Genomic DNA, 10,000 nt, shown 5'->3' with positions numbered 1-10,000 from the left:
GAATTTTTTCGAGGCAGTACAAATCAGTAACCAACGACACTTAGAATTTTTTTGAGTCAGTACAAATCAGTAACCAGTGACACTTAGAATTTTTTCCAGTCAGTACAAATCAGTAACCAACGACACTTAGAATTTTTTTGAGGCAGTACAAATCAGTAACCAGTGACACTTAGAATTTTTTAGAGTCAGTACAAATCAGTAACCAGTGACACTTAGAATTTTTTTGATGCAGTACAAATCAGTAACCAACGACACTTAGAATTTTTTCCAGTCAGTACAAATCAGTAACCAGTGACACTTAGAATTTTTTTGAGTCAGTACAAATCAGTAACCAGTGACACTTAGATTTTTTAGGGTCCAAACTGTGATGGGAGCGAACTTGACTGCTCATACCGACTTTGAGTGCTCGAGGCCGGCTAGCCCAGCCGGATTTGACCCGGTGGTTACAAATCAGTAACCAGTGACACTTAGAATTTTTTCGAGGCAGTACAAATCAGTAACCAGTGACACTTAGAATTTTTTCGAGGCAGTACAAATCAGTAACCAGTGACACTTAGAATTTTTTAGGCTCAGTACAAATCAGTAACCAACGACACTTAGAATTTTTTTGAGTCAGTACAAATCAGTAACCAGTGACACTTAGAATTTTTTTGAGGCAGTACAAATCAGTAACCAACGACACTTAGAATTTTTTTGATGCAGTACAAATCAGTAACCAAGGACACTTAGAATTTTTTAGAGTCAGTACAAATCAGTAACCAGTGACACTTAGAATTTTTTTGAGGCAGTACAAATCAGTAACCAGTGACACTTAGAATTTTTTCCAGTCAGTACAAATCAGTAACCAACGACACTTAGAATTTTTTTGAGTCAGTACAAATCAGTAACCAGTGACACTTAGAATTTTTTAGGCTCAGTACAAATCAGTAACCAGTGACACTTAGAATTTTTTAGGCTCAGTACAAATCAGTAACCAACGACACTTAGAATTTTTTAGGCTCAGTACAAATCAGTAACCAACGACACTTAGAATTTTTTAGGCTCAGTACAAATCAGTAACCAGTGACACTTAGAATTTTTTAGGCTCAGTACAAATCAGTAACCAACGACACTTAGAATTTTTTAGGCTCAGTACAAATCAGTAACCAACGACACTTAGAATTTTTTAGGCTCAGTACAAATCAGTAACCAACGACACTTAGAATTTTTTCCAGTCAGTACAAATCAGTAACCAAGGACACTTAGAATTTTTTAGAGTCAGTACAAATCAGTAACCAGTGACACTTAGAATTTTTTAGGCTCAGTACAAATCAGTAACCAGTGACACTTAGAATTTTTTAGGCTCAGTACAAATCAGTAACCAACGACACTTAGAATTTTTTCCAGTCAGTACAAATCAGTAACCAAGAACACTTAGAATTTTTTTGAGGCAGTACAAATCAGTAACCAACGACACTTAGAATTTTTTCCAGTCAGTACAAATCAGTAACCAAGGACACTTAGAATTTTTTAGGCTCAGTACAAATCAGTAACCAGTGACACTTAGAATTTTTTAGGCTCAGTACAAATCAGTAACCAGTGACACTTAGAATTTTTAGGGTCCAAACTGTGATGGGAGCGAACTTGACTGCTCATACCGACTTTGAGTGCTCGAGGCCGGCTAGCCCAGCCGGATTTGACCCGGTGGTTACAAATCAGTAACCAGTGACACTTAGAATTTTTTCGAGGCAGTACAAATCAGTAACCAGTGACACTTAGAATTTTTTAGGCTCAGTACAAATCAGTAACCAACGACACTTAGAATTTTTTTGAGTCAGTACAAATCAGTAACCAGTGACACTTAGAATTTTTTTGATGCAGTACAAATCAGTAACCAACGACACTTAGAATTTTTTCCAGTCAGTACAAATCAGTAACCAGTGACACTTAGAATTTTTTCGAGGCAGTACAAATCAGTAACCAACGACACTTAGAATTTTTTTGAGGCAGTACAAATCAGTAACCAGTGACACTTAGAATTTTTTAGGCTCAGTACAAATCAGTAACCAGTGACACTTAGAATTTTTTCCAGTCAGTACAAATCAGTAACCAAGAACACTTAGAATTTTTTCGAGGCAGTACAAATCAGTAACCAACGACACTTAGAATTTTTTTGAGTCAGTACAAATCAGTAACCAGTGACACTTAGAATTTTTTCCAGTCAGTACAAATCAGTAACCAACGACACTTAGAATTTTTTTGAGGCAGTACAAATCAGTAACCAGTGACACTTAGAATTTTTTTGATGCAGTACAAATCAGTAACCAACGACACTTAGAATTTTTTCCAGTCAGTACAAATCAGTAACCAGTGACACTTAGAATTTTTTCGAGGCAGTACAAATCAGTAACCAACGACACTTAGAATTTTTTTGAGGCAGTACAAATCAGTAACCAGTGACACTTAGAATTTTTTAGAGTCAGTACAAATCAGTAACCAGTGACACTTAGAATTTTTTTGATGCAGTACAAATCAGTAACCAGTGACACTTAGAATTTTTTAGAGTCAGTACAAATCAGTAACCAGTGACACTTAGAATTTTTTTGATGCAGTACAAATCAGTAACCAACGACACTTAGAATTTTTTCCAGTCAGTGCAAATCAGTAACCAGTGACACTTAGAATTTTTTTGAGTCAGTACAAATCAGTAACCAGTGACACTTAGATTTTTTAGGGTCCAAACTGTGATGGGAGCGAACTTGACTGCTCATACCGACTTTGAGTGCTCGAGGCCGGCTAGCCCAGCCGGATTTGACCCGGTGGTTACAAATCAGTAACCAGTGACACTTAGAATTTTTTCGAGGCAGTACAAATCAGTAACCAGTGACACTTAGAATTTTTTCGAGGCAGTACAAATCAGTAACCAGTGACACTTAGAATTTTTTAGGCTCAGTACAAATCAGTAACCAACGACACTTAGAATTTTTTTGAGTCAGTACAAATCAGTAACCAGTGACACTTAGAATTTTTTTGAGGCAGTACAAATCAGTAACCAACGACACTTAGAATTTTTTCCAGTCAGTACAAATCAGTAACCAAGGACACTTAGAATTTTTTAGAGTCAGTACAAATCAGTAACCAGTGACACTTAGAATTTTTTAGGCTCAGTACAAATCAGTAACCAGTGACACTTAGAATTTTTTAGGCTCAGTACAAATCAGTAACCAACGACACTTAGAATTTTTTCCAGTCAGTACAAATCAGTAACCAAGAACACTTAGAATTTTTTTGAGGCAGTACAAATCAGTAACCAACGACACTTAGAATTTTTTTGAGTCAGTACAAATCAGTAACCAGTGACACTTAGAATTTTTTTGATGCAGTACAAATCAGTAACCAACGACACTTAGAATTTTTTCCAGTCAGTACAAATCAGTAACCAAGGACACTTAGAATTTTTTAGGCTCAGTACAAATCAGTAACCAGTGACACTTAGAATTTTTTAGGCTCAGTACAAATCAGTAACCAGTGACACTTAGAATTTTTAGGGTCCAAACTGTGATGGGAGCGAACTTGACTGCTCATACCGACTTTGAGTGCTCGAGGCCGGCTAGCCCAGCCGGATTTGACCCGGTGGTTACAAATCAGTAACCAGTGACACTTAGAATTTTTTCGAGGCAGTACAAATCAGTAACCAGTGACACTTAGAATTTTTTAGGCTCAGTACAAATCAGTAACCAACGACACTTAGAATTTTTTTGAGTCAGTACAAATCAGTAACCAGTGACACTTAGAATTTTTTTGATGCAGTACAAATCAGTAACCAACGACACTTAGAATTTTTTCCAGTCAGTACAAATCAGTAACCAGTGACACTTAGAATTTTTTCGAGGCAGTACAAATCAGTAACCAACGACACTTAGAATTTTTTTGAGGCAGTACAAATCAGTAACCAGTGACACTTAGAATTTTTTAGGCTCAGTACAAATCAGTAACCAGTGACACTTAGAATTTTTTCCAGTCAGTACAAATCAGTAACCAAGAACACTTAGAATTTTTTCGAGGCAGTACAAATCAGTAACCAACGACACTTAGAATTTTTTTGAGTCAGTACAAATCAGTAACCAGTGACACTTAGAATTTTTTCCAGTCAGTACAAATCAGTAACCAACGACACTTAGAATTTTTTTGAGGCAGTACAAATCAGTAACCAGTGACACTTAGAATTTTTTAGAGTCAGTACAAATCAGTAACCAGTGACACTTAGAATTTTTTTGATGCAGTACAAATCAGTAACCAACGACACTTAGAATTTTTTCCAGTCAGTACAAATCAGTAACCAGTGACACTTAGAATTTTTTTGAGTCAGTACAAATCAGTAACCAGTGACACTTAGATTTTTTAGGGTCCAAACTGTGATGGGAGCGAACTTGACTGCTCATACCGACTTTGAGTGCTCGAGGCCGGCTAGCCCAGCCGGATTTGACCCGGTGGTTACAAATCAGTAACCAGTGACACTTAGAATTTTTTCGAGGCAGTACAAATCAGTAACCAGTGACACTTAGAATTTTTTCGAGGCAGTACAAATCAGTAACCAGTGACACTTAGAATTTTTTAGGCTCAGTACAAATCAGTAACCAACGACACTTAGAATTTTTTTGAGTCAGTACAAATCAGTAACCAGTGACACTTAGAATTTTTTTGAGGCAGTACAAATCAGTAACCAACGACACTTAGAATTTTTTAGAGTCAGTACAAATCAGTAACCAACGACACTTAGAATTTTTTTGATGCAGTACAAATCAGTAACCAACGACACTTAGAATTTTTTCCAGTCAGTACAAATCAGTAACCAGTGACACTTAGAATTTTTTTGAGTCAGTACAAATCAGTAACCAGTGACACTTAGATTTTTTAGGGTCCAAACTGTGCTGGGAGCGAACTTGACTGCTCATACCGACTTTGAGTGCTCGAGGCCGGCTAGCCCAGCCGGATTTGACCCGGTGGTTCAGCCGAAGGTCTCGACTTTGAGAGCGGACCGGCCCCCGCGTTCGGGCCGATTTTCATGCATTTCCCAAGTCGGCAAGTGGTCCAAACTGTGATGGGAGCGAACTTGACTGCTCATACCGACTTTGAGTGCTCGAGGCCGGCTAGCCCGGCCGGATTTGACCCGGTGGTTCAGCCGAAGGTCTCGACTTTGAGAGCGGACCGGCCCCCGCGTTGGGGCCGATTTTCGTGCATTTCCCAAGTCGGCAAGTGGTCCAAACTGTGATGGGAGCGAACCTGACTGCTCATACCGACTTTGAGTGCTCGGGGCCGGCTAGACCAGCCGGATTTGACCCGGTGGTTACAAATCAGTAAACAACGTCACTTAGAATTTATTTCAGTCAGTACAAATCAGTAACCATCGACACTTAGAATTTTTTTGAATCAGTACAAATCAGTAACCAGTGACACTTAGAATTTTTTAGGGTCCAGACTGTGATGGGAGCGAACTTGACTGCTCATACCGACTTTGAGTGCTCGAGGCCGGCTAGCCCGGCCGGATTTGACCCGGTGGTTACAAATCAGTAACCAACGACACTTAGAATTTTATTCAGTCAGTACAAATCAGTCACCAGTGACACTTAGAATTTTTTAGGGTCCAGACTGTGATGGGAGCGAACTTGACTGCTCATACCGACTTTGAGTGCTCGAGGCCGGCTAGCCCGGCCGGATTTGACCCGGTGGTTACAAATCAGTAACCAACGACACTTAGAATTTTTTCGAGTCAGTACAAATCAGTAACCAGTGACACTTAGATTTTTTAGGGTCCAAACTGTGATGGGAGCGAACTTGACTGCTCATACCGACTTTGAGTGCTCGAGGCCGGCTAGCCCGGCCGGATTTGACCCGGTGGTTCTGCCGAAGGTCTCGCCTTCGAGAGCGGACCCTGCCACCGTGTTCAGGCCGAGTTTCATGCATTTCCAACGTTGGGAAATCAGTAACCAGAAAAACTTAGAAAAAATGCCCAAAAAGAAGAAATCAGTAACCAGAAAAACTTAGAAAAATGCCCGAAAATGAGAAATGAGTAACCAGAAAAACTTAGAAAAATGCCCAAAAAGAAGAAATGAGTAACCAGAAAAACTTAGAAAAATGCCCAAAAAGAAGAAATGAGTAACCAGAAAAACTTAGAAAAATGCCCAAAAAGAAGAAATCAGTAACTAGAAAAACTTAGAAAAATGCCCGAAAATGAGAAATGAGTAACCAGAAAAACTTAGAAAAATGCCCAAAAAGAAGAAATCAGTAACTAGAAAAACTTAGAAAAATGCCCAAAAATAAGAAATGAGTAACCAGAAAAACTTAGAAAAATGCCCAAAAAGAAGAAATCAGTAACTAGAAAAACTTAGAAAAATGCCCGAAAATGAGAAATGAGTAACCAGAAAAACTTAGAAAAATGCCCAAAAAGAAGAAATGAGTAACCAGAAAAACTTAGAAAAATGCCCAAAAAGAAGAAATGAGTAACCAGAAAAACTTAGAAAAATGCCCAAAAAGAAGAAATCAGTAACTAGAAAAACTTAGAAAAATGCCCAAAAATAAGAAATGAGTAACCAGAAAAACTTAGAAAAATGCCCAAAAAGAAGAAATCAGTAACTAGAAAAACTTAGAAAAATGCCCGAAAATGAGAAATGAGTAACCAGAAAAACTTAGAAAAATGCCCAAAAAGAAGAAATGAGTAACCAGAAAAACTTAGAAAAATGCCCAAAAAGAAGAAATGAGTAACCAGAAAAACTTAGAAAAATGCCCAAAAAGAAGAAATGAGTAACCAGAAAAACTTAGAAAAATGCCCAAAAAGAAGAAATCAGTAACTAGAAAAACTTAGAAAAATGCCCAAAAATAAGAAATGAGTAACCAGAAAAACTTAGAAAAATGCCCAAAAAGAAGAAATCAGTAACTAGAAAAACTTAGAAAAATGCCCGAAAATGAGAAATGAGTAACCAGAAAAACTTAGAAAAATGCCCAAAAAGAAGAAATGAGTAACCAGAAAAACTTAGAAAAATGCCCAAAAAGAAGAAATGAGTAACCAGAAAAACTTAGAAAAATGCCCAAAAAGAAGAAATGAGTAACCAGAAAAACTTAGAAAAATGCCCAAAAAGAAGAAATCAGTAACTAGAAAAACTTAGAAAAATGCCCGAAAATGAGAAATGAGTAACCAGAAAAACTTAGAAAAATGCCCAAAAAGAAGAAATCAGTAACTAGAAAAACTTAGAAAAATGCCCGAAAATGAGAAATGAGTAACCAGAAAAACTTAGAAAAATGATCAAAAATAATAAATCAGTAACCAGAAAAACTTAGGAAAAAACACTTAGAAAATTTTTCAGCAAAGTGTGAAAAATATTCTAAGTGTCAGCGGAGGAAAGTGCCGAAGCATCGGGAAAGATTCACAAACTCGCGCCGAACATGTGTTCCGAAGTGCCGCAGGAACTGTGTGAATTGAGCCCGGCAAATGGCCAACTGTCATTTTGTGTCTGCAGCCCGAAAACTTTAACTTTGTCTGTCGCGGAAGTCCCGAGCGGGAAAAATCCAAACGGTTTTGCGGGGATCGAGTTCCAGAGCGATGCAGTCAAATTTGAAATTCAGACCCATTCAGTGCCACTTGCATTTGTTACACAGTGAGGTTGGCGGGGTACCCGGAGATTTCTGGGAACACGATTTTTAGAACAAAATGGCGGCGCGGGACCTTTTTGAAAGGCATCCGAAAAACGGTTCCACGGGCATAGCACTCTAATGGCGGGTATGAGTGCATGCTGGAGAGCTCTTGGAAGTCGAATTTTTGACACTTTGTCAATTTTTTGACAGAATTGCCAAACTCTCCCTGTCTGTTCTAAGAGTCGGTCAGAGACCTGTGTGGAGGTCTCTTGACACGATTGGAGGGCGGGCAAATCCCCACGTTGACTCCGGCCGTCCCTCCACAGGCGCTCGTGTCCAAAATGAAGGCGAGAGACGCGAGTGGCCTGGTTCCCTTGGGTGCTGCCAGGAAGGATGCGGGCTGACCCTTGCCTGAGCACTCCCTAAAGCCTCTTACGAGTCGAGGGCCGGCCTCGGGCGCCGCACGACCGGCTCTGGGAGTGGGTGGCCGCTATTGTGAATAGGCTGGTCCTTCCCGCTGCCACCCGGCCAAGTGCGACGGCTCTGCCGCCCTGCGGTGCTCGTCACCCAGGTTTGGGGAACTCGGTCAGAGGCTGTGGCGGGGGGTCTCTTGACACGATTGGAGGACGGGCCATCCCCACGTTGACTCCGGCCGTCCCTCCACAGGCGCTCGTGTCCAAAATGAAGGCGAGAGACGCGAGTGGCCTGGTTCCCTTGGGTGCTGCCAGGAAGGGTGCGGGCTGACCCTTGCCTGAGCACTCCGTAAAGCCTCTTACGAGTCGAGGGCCGGCCTCGGGCGCCGCACGACCGGCTCTGGGAGTGGGTGGCCGCTATTGTGAATAGGCTGGTCCTTCCTGCTGCCATCCGGCCAAGTGCGACGGCTCTGCCGCCCTGCGCTGCTCGTCACCCAGGTTTGGGGAACTCGGTCAGAGGCCGTGGCGGGGGGTCTCTTGACACGATTGGAGGACGGGCCATCCCCACGTTGACTCCGGCCGTCCCTCCACAGGCGCTCGTGTCCAAAATGAAGGCGAGAGACGCGAGTGGCCTGGATCCCTTGGGTGCCGCCAGGAAGGGTGTGGGCTGACCCTTGCCTGAGCACACGTTAAAGCCTCTTACGAGTCGAGGGCCGGCCTCGGGCGCCGCACGACCGGCTCTGGGAGTGGGTGGCCGCTATTGTGAATAGGCTGGTCCTTCCCGCTGCCATCCGGCCAAGTGCGACGGCTCTGCCGCCCTGCGGTGCTCGTCACCCAGGTTTGGGGAACTCGGTCAGAGGCCGGTGCGGGGGGTCTCTTGACACGATTGGAGGACGGGCCATCCCCACGTTGACTCCGGCCGTCCCTCCACAGGCGCTCGTGTCCAAAATGAAGGCGAGAGACGCGAGTGGCCTGGATCCCTTGGGTGCCGCCAGGAAGGGTGTGGGCTGACCCTTGCCTGAGCACACGTTAAAGCCCCTTACGAGTCGAGGGACGGCCTCGGGCGCCGCACGACCGGCTCTGGGAGTGGGTGGCCGCTATTGTGTATAGGCTGGTCCTTCCCGCTGCCATCCGGCCAAGTGCGACGGCGCTGCCGCCCTGCGGTGCTCGTCACCCAGGTTTGGGGAACTCGGTCAGAGGCCGGTGCGGGGGGTCTCTTGACACGATTGGAGGACGGGCCACCCCCACGTTGACTCCGGCCGTCCGTCCACAGGCGCTCGTGTCCAAAATGAAGGCGAGAGACGCGAGTGGCCTGGATCCCTTGGGTGCCGCCAGGAAGGGTGTGGGCTGACCCTTGCCTGAGCACACGTTAAAGCCCCTTACGAGTCGAGGGACGGCCTCGGGCGCCGCACGACCGGCTCTGGGAGTGGGTGGCCGCTATTGTGTATAGGCTGGTCCTTCCCGCTGCCATCCGGCCAAGTGCGACGGCGCTGCCGCCCTGCGGTGCTCGTCACCCAGGTTTGGGGAACTCGGTCAGAGGCCGGTGCAGGGGTCTCTTGACACGATTGGAGGACGGGCCACCCCCACGTTGACTCCGGCCGTCCGTCCACAGGCGCTCGTGTCCAAAATGAAGGCGAGAGACGCGAGTGGCCTGGATCCCTTGGGTGCCGCCAGGAAGGGTGTAGGCTGGCCCTTGCCTGAGCACACTGTAAAGCCTCTTACGAGTCGAGGGTCGGCCTCGGGCGCCGCACGACCGGCTCTGGGAGTGGGTGGCCGCTATTGTGAATAGGCTGGTCCTTCCCGCTGCCATCCGGCCAAGTGCGACGGCTCTGCCGCCCTGCGCTGCTCGTCACCCAGGTTTGGGGAACTCGGTCAGAGGCCGGTGCGGGGGGTCTCTTGACACGATTGGAGGACGGGCCATCCCCACGTTGACTCCGGCCGTCCGTCCACAGGCGCTCGTGTCCAAAATGAAGGCGAGA

General features: G+C 44.2%; 1 long non-coding RNA gene across 1 annotated transcript in view; it reads left to right on the top strand.

The window, feature by feature from the left end:
• The first annotated feature begins 7,684 nt into the window (after window positions 1–7,684).
• Window positions 7,685–10,000, top strand: part of LOC148133740 (uncharacterized) — a 2,736-nt gene continuing 420 nt past the window's right edge. Inside the window, exons 1-2 of the long non-coding RNA XR_015756157.1 lie at window positions 7,685–8,519; window positions 9,200–10,000. The exon at window positions 9,200–10,000 is cut by the window's right edge and continues 420 nt beyond it. This is a non-coding gene — a long non-coding RNA (uncharacterized LOC148133740). The remainder of the gene's footprint in view (window positions 8,520–9,199) is intronic.

The sequence above is a fragment of the Chiloscyllium plagiosum genome, unplaced genomic scaffold, assembly GCF_037043375.1.
Source record: "Chiloscyllium plagiosum isolate Xiang-an unplaced genomic scaffold, Cpla_swu_hap1 HiC_scaffold_220, whole genome shotgun sequence".
NCBI lineage: Eukaryota > Metazoa > Chordata > Chondrichthyes > Orectolobiformes > Hemiscylliidae > Chiloscyllium > Chiloscyllium plagiosum.
The sequence above is the reverse complement of the archived record's forward strand: the minus strand, read 5'-3'. Positions and strand labels throughout refer to the sequence as shown.